Source organism: Fukomys damarensis, unplaced genomic scaffold (genome assembly GCF_012274545.1).
Source record: "Fukomys damarensis isolate Sample0158 unplaced genomic scaffold, DMR_v1.0_HiC HiC_scaffold_30, whole genome shotgun sequence".
Classification (NCBI taxonomy): domain Eukaryota; kingdom Metazoa; phylum Chordata; class Mammalia; order Rodentia; family Bathyergidae; genus Fukomys; species Fukomys damarensis.
This window is the reverse complement of record NW_022900942.1, coordinates 55,434,741-55,444,871: the sequence shown is the minus strand read 5'-3', so window position 1 is coordinate 55,444,871 and position 10,131 is coordinate 55,434,741.

Here is a 10,131-nt window from a genome sequence, read left to right as displayed (position 1 = left end):
ATCAACCTCCAAAGAAATTAGAATGCAAAAGACAAAGGACTAATACAATCTGCTGAGCACAAGAAGCCTGGCAGGCAGCAACAAACCTACAGTTTTGCAGATCCTCTGCCCCTTTGCCTGCCTTTCCACATGTGGATCAAAGAACTGTACATAAGCTTCTAGATTCTGGTGCTTCCTTGGTGTCCTTGCCCCCCTCATGGGTAGTAAGGGCTTTTCTTTGTTCTTTCTAATAAACCATACCTGGTACCATTCCTCACTGCCTGCTGTTCTGTTGCATCGTTCTTCATTGCCCTCAGGACAAGAACCCTGAGGAGAGAGCTGGTTGCATCTTCATTTTGTCTGTGTTTTTTCTTTCTTTTTTTCTTTTTTTTCAGTGACTGTCCTTAAATTTTTAAAAATGATCATTTGTTCAGAGCAAATCTATAGTGCTCAACATCTTCATCATTTTTTTATAACACAAAGCTCTTAGCGTATATTCTCTCTGATTACATCATATTGATTCCCAATATTTCATATAACAAATTCTTATTTACATTTATATTCCTGCATATCAGTTACTCTATTCATCATATCTTTTAAATTTAGGGAGTTTTGGTATTTAGAGCCCGTAAAACATTTGCTTTCATAATTCTTTCTCTGAGGATTGTGAATGGTAAACTTTTTTTTTAAACATTTGCCTGAAAATATATTTTTCTTTTAGTATCCTCAGTACCGAATGATAGTTTAGGTGGGTATAGAATTCTTGATTTTCTTTTAGTACTTTGAAGAAATTATTTCATTGTCTTTTGGCCTCTGCTTTTATAGTTGAGAAGTCATTTGCCAGTCTAATTTTCTTTTTAGATTCATCTGTTTTTGTACTCCAGTTATTTATTTATTTATTTTGGTTCAGGTGATTGAATTTAGGTCTTTGTGCTTGTGAGGCAGGTGGCAGAACCACTGAGCCAAATCCATGGCTTCCAGTTATTTTTAAGATAGTTTTATTTCTGGGTTTTATTTTATCTTTATTTAAGATAGTTTTATTTTATTCAGAAATAAAATAACAAATGGTATTTTATTTCATGTATTATACTTAAAATTCAAAACTTTTCTTCATTTGAGAATTCATGCTTTTATTCATTTTTGAGAAATACTCAGCTATTATATTTTCAAATATTGCTTGCTTGATTCTTTATTCTTTTCTTCTAAATTCTCAATAGAGTATTTTAAACATAGTTATTTTCTTATAAATAAAAATTTCTCTATATTTGGTATCTTTATTCTGGCTAACTTAGTCATATCATTCACATTACTTTGTCCTTTCAATTGCATGTATCATTTCTTTAATTCATCTGCTGAATTTGTAATTTCAATGCTTATATTTTTCCTTAAAATTTATATTGAGCTGTTTTTCAAATATATCTGTATTTTTCTCATACATATTCTTTTGTTCATTTTATCCATTAAACTCTTTAATTGGTTTAAACATACTTTTCTATTTTTACTTTCAGATTACTATTTTATTGTCAGTAGTTCTAGGGTATTGGATTGTCTGCTGATTTTCTCTTGTAGTCTTCTATTGTGAGTTCATTTGGTATGTAGGATGTGCACTTTTTTAAAAGTGGGAATTCTGTATAACAAAAGTGTGGTAATACCCTTACACAGTGGACTTATATTTCTTCACCAAGGTGCCCCAAGTGATAAGCAGGTATTTGCTAATTTATTGGCTTGCAATTTCCCAGTCTTTGTGAATAACAGCATATAGAGTACAAGACTTTTGCTTTTTCTTAACAAATATCTCTGTACAGAATGAAGTTATTCTCTGTCAGGTTCTTGAGCCATAGACAGAGTTTTTCCGTGTCTATGTCTCCAGAGTTGCAGGTGTCTTTAAAAATTGATTTTTACCTATGGGTTACATTTCAATATATCACATCTTGTGACTGTATTCATTATACAATCCAAGGCTTTCGCCTTCACTTCCTTCAATTAGCCCCTCTCACTTCTGCTCTTGATCACTTATCAGCATGAATTTTATTAAAATACAAGCTTCACCTTCTTCTTTATTTCTAGTATCAACAATCTCTCTCCCCTCCCCTTCTTTCAATGCTCAACAATTCAACTTTCTTGTAGCATTTCTAGGTGGTAAATGATTTCTGTTTTAATCTACCATTTTCTAGAATTATGAAATATAAAAATACTGAAAAACCCATTCCTTTAAACTGTGCACAAATCCATCTCCTGGTGTGTTTACAACAACTGTCTCCTTCCCTTAATCTACCTAGTGGGCAATGCAGCATTGGGCATGTCTTGTAGTGGCTAAATTCTCTCATCATGCCATTTGTAGATCCTGTTTCATGTGCTTTCTTATAAATCTGACCCCAGTCATAAATGTGAGTGGAGATGTTGAGGTTATAGGAAAGCATCCTATTACTATGCTGTTGTCCAGGTGACTCCCAGTGAGCTGCAGGCCCTGGGAAGAGGAGCAGTGTTATTCTCAAGGCTGCTGGCAGTTTCTTCTTGCTTGGTGCAGGTGAGTCTTGGTTCAGTTGACTGTATGAGGAACACCCATATGGGGCAGGGCAATTTACTCAATGTCTGCTAATTTAAATGTTAATCTCATCTACAAACACCTTTATGGAACCATCCAGAATAACATTTGACCAAAAATACTTTGAATATGGCCCAGCCAAGTTGACACATCAAGTAGCCATCACACTAGCACTAGGGTTTTGTCTGGGACTTGGTTGACCATGTTTTTTTTGTTTATTTGTTTTTTCCCTGTCTCTCTTGTCTTCTGGGCTGTGACCACCTCCAGGGTAGACATGGTCTAGCATGGCTCCTGGAATTGACTACATGCTGGACATGTTTATTAATGAATTAATAGTTAAAGGAGAGGCAGGAGGGAAACTAAAATTCATTTTGGATATTTGACCCCGAGATAGCACAAGTTTCTTGAGTTCTTGCATTCTTAAAAAATGTTTGCAATATTTGTGATTATAAAGCAGACACTTGTTTCAAATCAGAGACTTACGATGCAACTTACCTTCAATGAGGCGCTGTGTCTCAGATGTGATACTCACTGTCATCATTCTGCTCCTCAGTCATGAGAAAGAATCTACGTAGGTCTGTTACAGAAGGAGTCAGTAAGTGACACACAGAGAGGCAGCAGAATGGAAGTAAAATTAAAAATGTGCTCATTGATGAGGGTTGATTGCACATAAATAAGCAGTGCCTGGATCAACGACCCACTGGGTTACAACTCCTCCTTTTATAGGGTTTCACAGCCTTGACTTCGTTTCATTCTCACAGTTCAAATCATGGTCGCAGGATAGTTAACTTTCAACCCAGATATCATTCCCTGTAGCTAGGGGAGTTTATCTCTAGGATTTGTCTAGTTATCTATCCTAGCCTATAGGAAGGGGTGTTCAGTGTCAGGGGAGCAAATGTTAGCAATGGATTCTTTCATCCAGACACTTTTGGGAGTCTCTGTGGAGCTCAAGGTCTTGCTGTGCCCTGTTGTCTCAGGGTAAGACCAGTCAGCAATTAGTGCCTTCGGTGCCTATTAGTTCTAAGCTAAACAAAGCAAACTGCTGTTAGAGACAGGAGAAGCCATTTGACATTGTAACGCTTTATAGGTTTTTGCTATTTATAAAAGTTTTCCCTATCAGGTCAGTACTTCTTAGCTCCTCTTCCTGGAGAAAGGATAGAATAAGAGTCTTTGTGGTGCTAATTTTGAAATACTGTAGCATAATTTCAGAGATAAATTTAAATTTTTTATTTTTACTGTTTGTGGGAAGAGTGTGAGAGGATGCAGGACTCGAAGTTTTCTCTCCACTGTAGGTAACTTTTAGCTACGTGAAGGACAGATTGAGTTGTTACAAAGAAATCATATACAATTCTCTCAGTTTCTCATGAACTTTCTCTTCTCCCTCCCTCCCTCCCTCTCTCCCTCTCTCCCTTATTTCCTTCTTTCCTTCCTATTTTGTGTAGCTTCCCAGGTTGGCTTCAAACTCTTGGATGCAAGTGTTCCTCCTGCCTCAGGCTCTTGGGTAGCTAGAACTAGAACCATGCCCAGCTGCATTTCTTTTCTTCATTGTGGTAGTTCTTGTAGGAATATTCTCATATTTAACTATTGAATTATGTTTCCGCAAATTCGTATGACCAAGAAATAACCCCAAGTACCTCAGAATGTGACTTTACTATACTTGGAAATAGGGTCATTAAACAATCAATTAAGTTAAAATGAGGACATTAAGGTGGGCCCTCTCCCAGTACAGTTTGTGCCCTTATAAGAATAGAAGATTAAGACACGGACACATGCACAGAGGGAAGACGGGATGAAGATACAGGGAGAAGATGGCCACTTACAAGCCAAGGGAAGTGACTTCAGAAGAAGCTAACCTAACTACCACCTTGACTTGGGACTTCCAGCTTCCAAAAATATGAGAAAATAAATTTTTTGTTGTTCATCCAGGCTGTTGTCATGGCAACCCTTGGCAAAGAAATGTAACTAGATTGTTTCATGTGAATTTATTCCTATCACAATCAGAATCTTCATTGTTTTCATTCCTTTTGCAGCCAACAAGATCCCACCTGGATTCCTCCGGCAGCACTCTTGAAAAACTTGCTCTTTGGAGTAGAACATAAAAAGTTGAAAGAACTCTGACGTTCAAATGAATATCTTGGCTTCCAACTTTTCTTTAGCAGTGCAGATTGCTATGGGGCTTAGGATGAATTTGACATGAATCTGCATTCCAACTGCTAGAAAACCACACAAAACACAGGGAGCATCCGGTTTTGCTGGATGGAGCTGGTGTGGGGAAGGAGGCCATGAATACCAGTCTGAGCTCCTGGTCTGGACAAGAAGCAGTAGTTGGGCTTTCTATTACAGACTGTGCCCCAACATTTGTACTTGCTTGCAGAAAAAATAATTCAGGCAGGTCAATGCAATTTCCTTGCTGCTGCTGGAAAGCTAAAAGAAAATGGCCCACTGGTGCAATATTTTTGACAGTGTACCAAGTTGAGTACTTTTTTTTATTATAGTTGGTAAGTTAATGTGAGTCACAGCTGGTTCCCTTTCTTCTTCCTCAGTGAACTTGATCTTGTATTTTAGAAAACAGGGGGAAGTCTATAATCATATGTTTTATGAATGCATACTTTGGTTTTCTTTCCTTACTTAAATACAGAAAAGAAATCTGCAAATAACTTCCCCTTTTTCATCAAATGTTAAGATGTGATCCATATCATAGATGATTAGAAAAGGAAGTTTATATAAAGAGTGTTATATGTTCAGCCTAAAATTCTTCCATTTAGACAGAAGTCTACTTTTTGCCATTTTAAAAACTTCATTTCTCTTGGACGTCAGTGAAAACATATCTCTTCCTATCCTTGATCAAACAGCTTAATCTTCTCTTGCCTAAGATTTTCAATTGTACTAGCTTTGAAAGGTCTGAGGACCTTGTCTGTATTAAAGGCACTGCAAACAGCCCAGCATTATTATAAGCTGTGCAAGCTCAAATCCCCTATGAAGTCTAGATCTCAATTTATCATAACCTCTGGGCATGCCTACATTCTCTATAAACAAATTGGAATTATTTCCTCTTTTGATCTGGATGTACCGAAAAAGAAATCTCTCATTTTGGGATAAATGCCCCCCTCCTCACGTCTTTCATTCTTTCCAGGTCTTCCTCAAGTTTTCCACCTCTTACTTCTTAGCTGACTCAAGGGCTATAAAGCTCTAACCCCAAGCCTTTTTTTCAGTGTAATTCCCATGCACATTTCCTCTTACGGCTGAAAGAACTGATAGACACAGAGGTGAAGCAACATTAAGTGTTATCCAGAGGATCTCTCCTATCACCCTTACCCTCCATCTCCGAGTCCTGCCAAGCCCTGCTTGGGCTGTGGGTTGCTGGCTGAAGCATGTGCAGGTGGGAGCTTTGTAAGCATTTCTTCTCCTTTGCCTTGGTTCCAAAGCTTGTTTATGTTTCATTATCTTTTTCATCCAAGGTGAACATGAGCTATTAGGCTGTTCTCATAAAGCAATTGTTTGGCTGGTATACAGGAATTTTCTCACATTCTTGCAGGACTGATTTTTGCCATGCAAAGCACAGCAATTTGCTGTCAAGAAACTCTCTTCCTCTTGTACAGTAAAGAAAGGATTCTTGGGTGTCTCCTCAAATTTTTGTCACACTGAAAAAGAGGGGAATTCATGGAGGCAATTCCCCCAAGGGAGCAACTCTGACACAAAAATAACAAAATGCTTTTGGTTTCTTGGGTTAATAACAAGGTATCCTCCTGGTCAGAGACTGGATGCTTTGCACACTGTAAATCCAAAAACTGGAATGAACAAAAGGCGAACCATTTCTACTGAACAGAATTCTCTGCACAGGTCAAGGAAATGCCAAACTTAACAGATGTCTTAGACTGTGCCCTGCAGGTCAATAAATTAAAGTTTTGTTGAACCAGGAAGAGGAAGGAATTTCAGAACTTCAGGTCCCCAAATGGAAATGCCCCTTAGGACAAGTCTAAACTAGGGAAATAGCACTGGAGTTCTTCCAAGTCAGTTGGCCCCGTCTCCTGTAACTCATTTCTGGGCCCCCTGAAGCTGTTTGTTTAACTCTGCCTTCTACAATGCTACAGTGTCAAAGGGAGTTAATCATTAGCAAGTGTGAATAATGTGAGTGTAACACAGCAGGATTGCAGTTCTGCGTGTTTTTGACACAATCTTAAGCATTTGTCAGAAGGAAACAAAGAGTAAAAATAGCACAGAATTTTGGGAACAGTTAATTCACTTTCTCAAGTGAATTTTAAAATAACCATTCACTGTGTTTTCCTGGAGGAGAGGGTGGTGTAAAAAGAAATCTCTCATTTTGGGATAAATGCCCCCCTCCTCACGTCTTTCATTCTTTCCAGGTCTTCCTCAAGTTTTCCACCTCTTACTTCTTAGCTGACTCAAGGGCTATAAAGCTCTAACCCCAAGCCTTTTTTTCAGTGTAATTCCCATGCACATTTCCTCTTACGGCCGAAAGAACTGATAGACACAGAGGTGAAGCAACATTAAGTGTTATCCAGAGGATCTCTCCTATCACCCTTACCCTCCATCTCCGAGTCCTGCCAAGCCCTGCTTGGGCTGTGGGTTGCTGGCTGAAGCATGTGCAGGTGGGAGCTTTGTAAGCATTTCTTCTCCTTTGCCTTGGTTCCAAAGCTTGTTTATGTTTCATTATCTTTTTCATCCAAGGTGAACATGAGCTATTAGGCTGTTCTCATAAAGCAATTGTTTGGCTGGTATACAGGAATTTTCTCACATTCTTGCAGGACTGATTTTTGCCATGCAAAGCACAGCAATTTGCTGTCAAGAAACTCTCTTCCTCTTGTACAGTAAAGAAAGGATTCTTGGGTGTCTCCTCAAATTTTTGTCACACTGAAAAAGAGGGGAATTCATGGAGGCAATTCCCCCAAGGGAGCAACTCTGACACAAAAATAACAAAATGCTTTTGGTTTCTTGGGTTAATAACAAGGTATCCTCCTGGTCAGAGACTGGATGCTTTGCACACTGTAAATCCAAAAACTGGAATGAACAAAAGGCGAACCATTTCTACTGAACAGAATTCTCTGCACAGGTCAAGGAAATGCCAAACTTAACAGATGTCTTAGACTGTGCCCTGCAGGTCAATAAATTAAAGTTTTGTTGAACCAGGAAGAGGAAGGAATTTCAGAACTTCAGGTCCCCAAATGGAAATGCCCCTTAGGACAAGTCTAAACTAGGGAAATAGCACTGGAGTTCTTCCAAGTCAGTTGGCCCCGTCTCCTGTAACTCATTTCTGGGCCCCCTGAAGCTGTTTGTTTAACTCTGCCTTCTACAATGCTACAGTGTCAAAGGGAGTTAATCATTAGCAAGTGTGAATAATGTGAGTGTAACACAGCAGGATTGCAGTTCTGCGTGTTTTTGACACAATCTTAAGCATTTGTCAGAAGGAAACAAAGAGTGAAAATAGCACAGAATTTTGGGAACAGTTAATTCACTTTCTCAAGTGAATTTCAAAATCACCATTCACTGTGTTTTCCTGGAGGAGAGGGTGGTGGGACACCTACCCTCCAGGTGGCATGGTGTTGCCAACTCCACTGGGTCTGATCCAGCTCAGAGCAGCTCATCCTCAGAGACCCAGGCTTGGAAGAATGATCTGGAGGTTTAGGTGTGGGGTCCTCAATCTTCCTGTTCTTCTCCACTGTCTCAGTTACCAAGCATTGCCGTGGAAATAGTATGGACCCATTTGGGGCTCCTGCACAGGGCTGGAGGTGGTGTCCATCTCATTCAGTCCCCAACTGAGTAGAGTAGAAGTTTGTTGAATTGCCCAGAGTTTTAGGCTGGGTAACTGTTAACACAGGTGTTTGAGCAGTAGTTTGAACAGTTTGGATCAATAACCTTGATGCAGAGTGTCTCTGGGTCAGATGTAAGAGGAAATGATGCTCCACCTTGCCACACTCTGCAGTTTCTGGTGATCTTTGAAGGAAGCTGTCTCAGTGTGAGAGGAAAGACTTGGAGTCTTCTTGGGAGGACCTCCTGGGATCTCTGTATTGGATTCTGCCATAGGTGGTCCAGGACATGACAGGACATCAGTTTAATACAGGTCTTCCTGGGACACTAGTGCTCACAGCTTTTAAGATCCACCATTTACCACCCCCTTATTAAGGATAGAGTTCCTTTTGGTGTCTTTGCTGGTGTCACGTCTTTCTGTTATGCTTTGTAAGTTCTTCCTCTTCCTATCCCTCAATCAAAGCTTTCCTATGTCTTTAAATGCAGGGACCAAGTGTGGTTAGAGAACTGCGGCACACACGGGAGGCGCTCTCAAGTCTCACTCCACAGTGGTGTCGGAAACAAAATGCCGATGGCTGGGCCCAGGCCCTAGAATTTAAAGAACGCATCAACTTTTCTATTTTTATTTGGATTATTATTGCTGCTGGAGGAGAGGGAAATTTTATCTTAAAGATCATTAGGAGATTAGGAAAACAAAAAGGTGAAGAAATTGGGAAGAGAAAAGTGCATATGACACGCAGTGGAACATTAACAATAATACACTTAGGTTCCATTGGGTGGCACTAGCTTAAGTCATGAGAAATTGCTTTCACTTTGTTCTTCTTGGCTGTCGACCCTCACAAGTGATAGCTATGTGTCTTTCTCGACACAAATCTCAGCCATCAAAAGAAAAGAGAACATTCTTCTACTTTCTGAGGAGTTAGGGATTTGGCCCACTATAAATTCACCTTCTTCTCAGACAGTTCCCAGGTCTGCTTCCTGGCTGCCATGAGCTAAGCAGCTTTGGTCTGCCATGTCCTTCATATTTCTGCCCTTTTAAAATGAAGCTTCATCTCCTTTATGTTGTGGGTATCAGGTGTTGCGTCTAGGAATGAAAAGGCCAATTAATCCATGTTGCTCAAAGTGGCTAAGTTTATAGTAATCTGTTATGTAGCAGCCGACGATTAGCACAAATACAGGATTGGCATTATTATGCTGTTGTACACAATTCTTTTATTGTTATAGGCACTGGGGTTTGTCTAATAAGAAGCGAAGTTCTGGAAAAGAGAGAGATGTTTTCTTTTGTGCCTTATCATTTCCCTCAAAGTGTTTAATGAAGGATATTGCATATAACAGATGACTGTCAAGTATTTATCAAACGAATGAACAAAGGTATATTTGTTTTGATATTTTCACAAAGTGAATTGAATTCATGCCTTCTGGTATTTGGCATCTCTGATTCTTCTCTGTGTACAGTTAAAAAAGATTAGTGTGCATTTCTTTTTTTTTAATTAAAGATTGCAAACATACATGACAAGAAGAAATGAAGATACTAAATAAAAATTTCAAATATACATATATATGACCGCAAAAAAGGATATGAAATAAACAAAAATTTATGCAACACAGACTGATAATCCAAATACATTATTAGTTTGATATGATCTTCAAATATTATATGTTCTTTCTCATTTTCCTTTTGTATAATATTTTTGAAATATTATATTAACAAATAAAATAAAGTTACATATTATAGTTGAGAAACTGTCCTCAAAATTTTATGATTTATAAACTCCTTGGTTTTATTAATTTGATAAATATCATATGCTTGTTGATTGTATCACTTACATTTTCTAACAAAA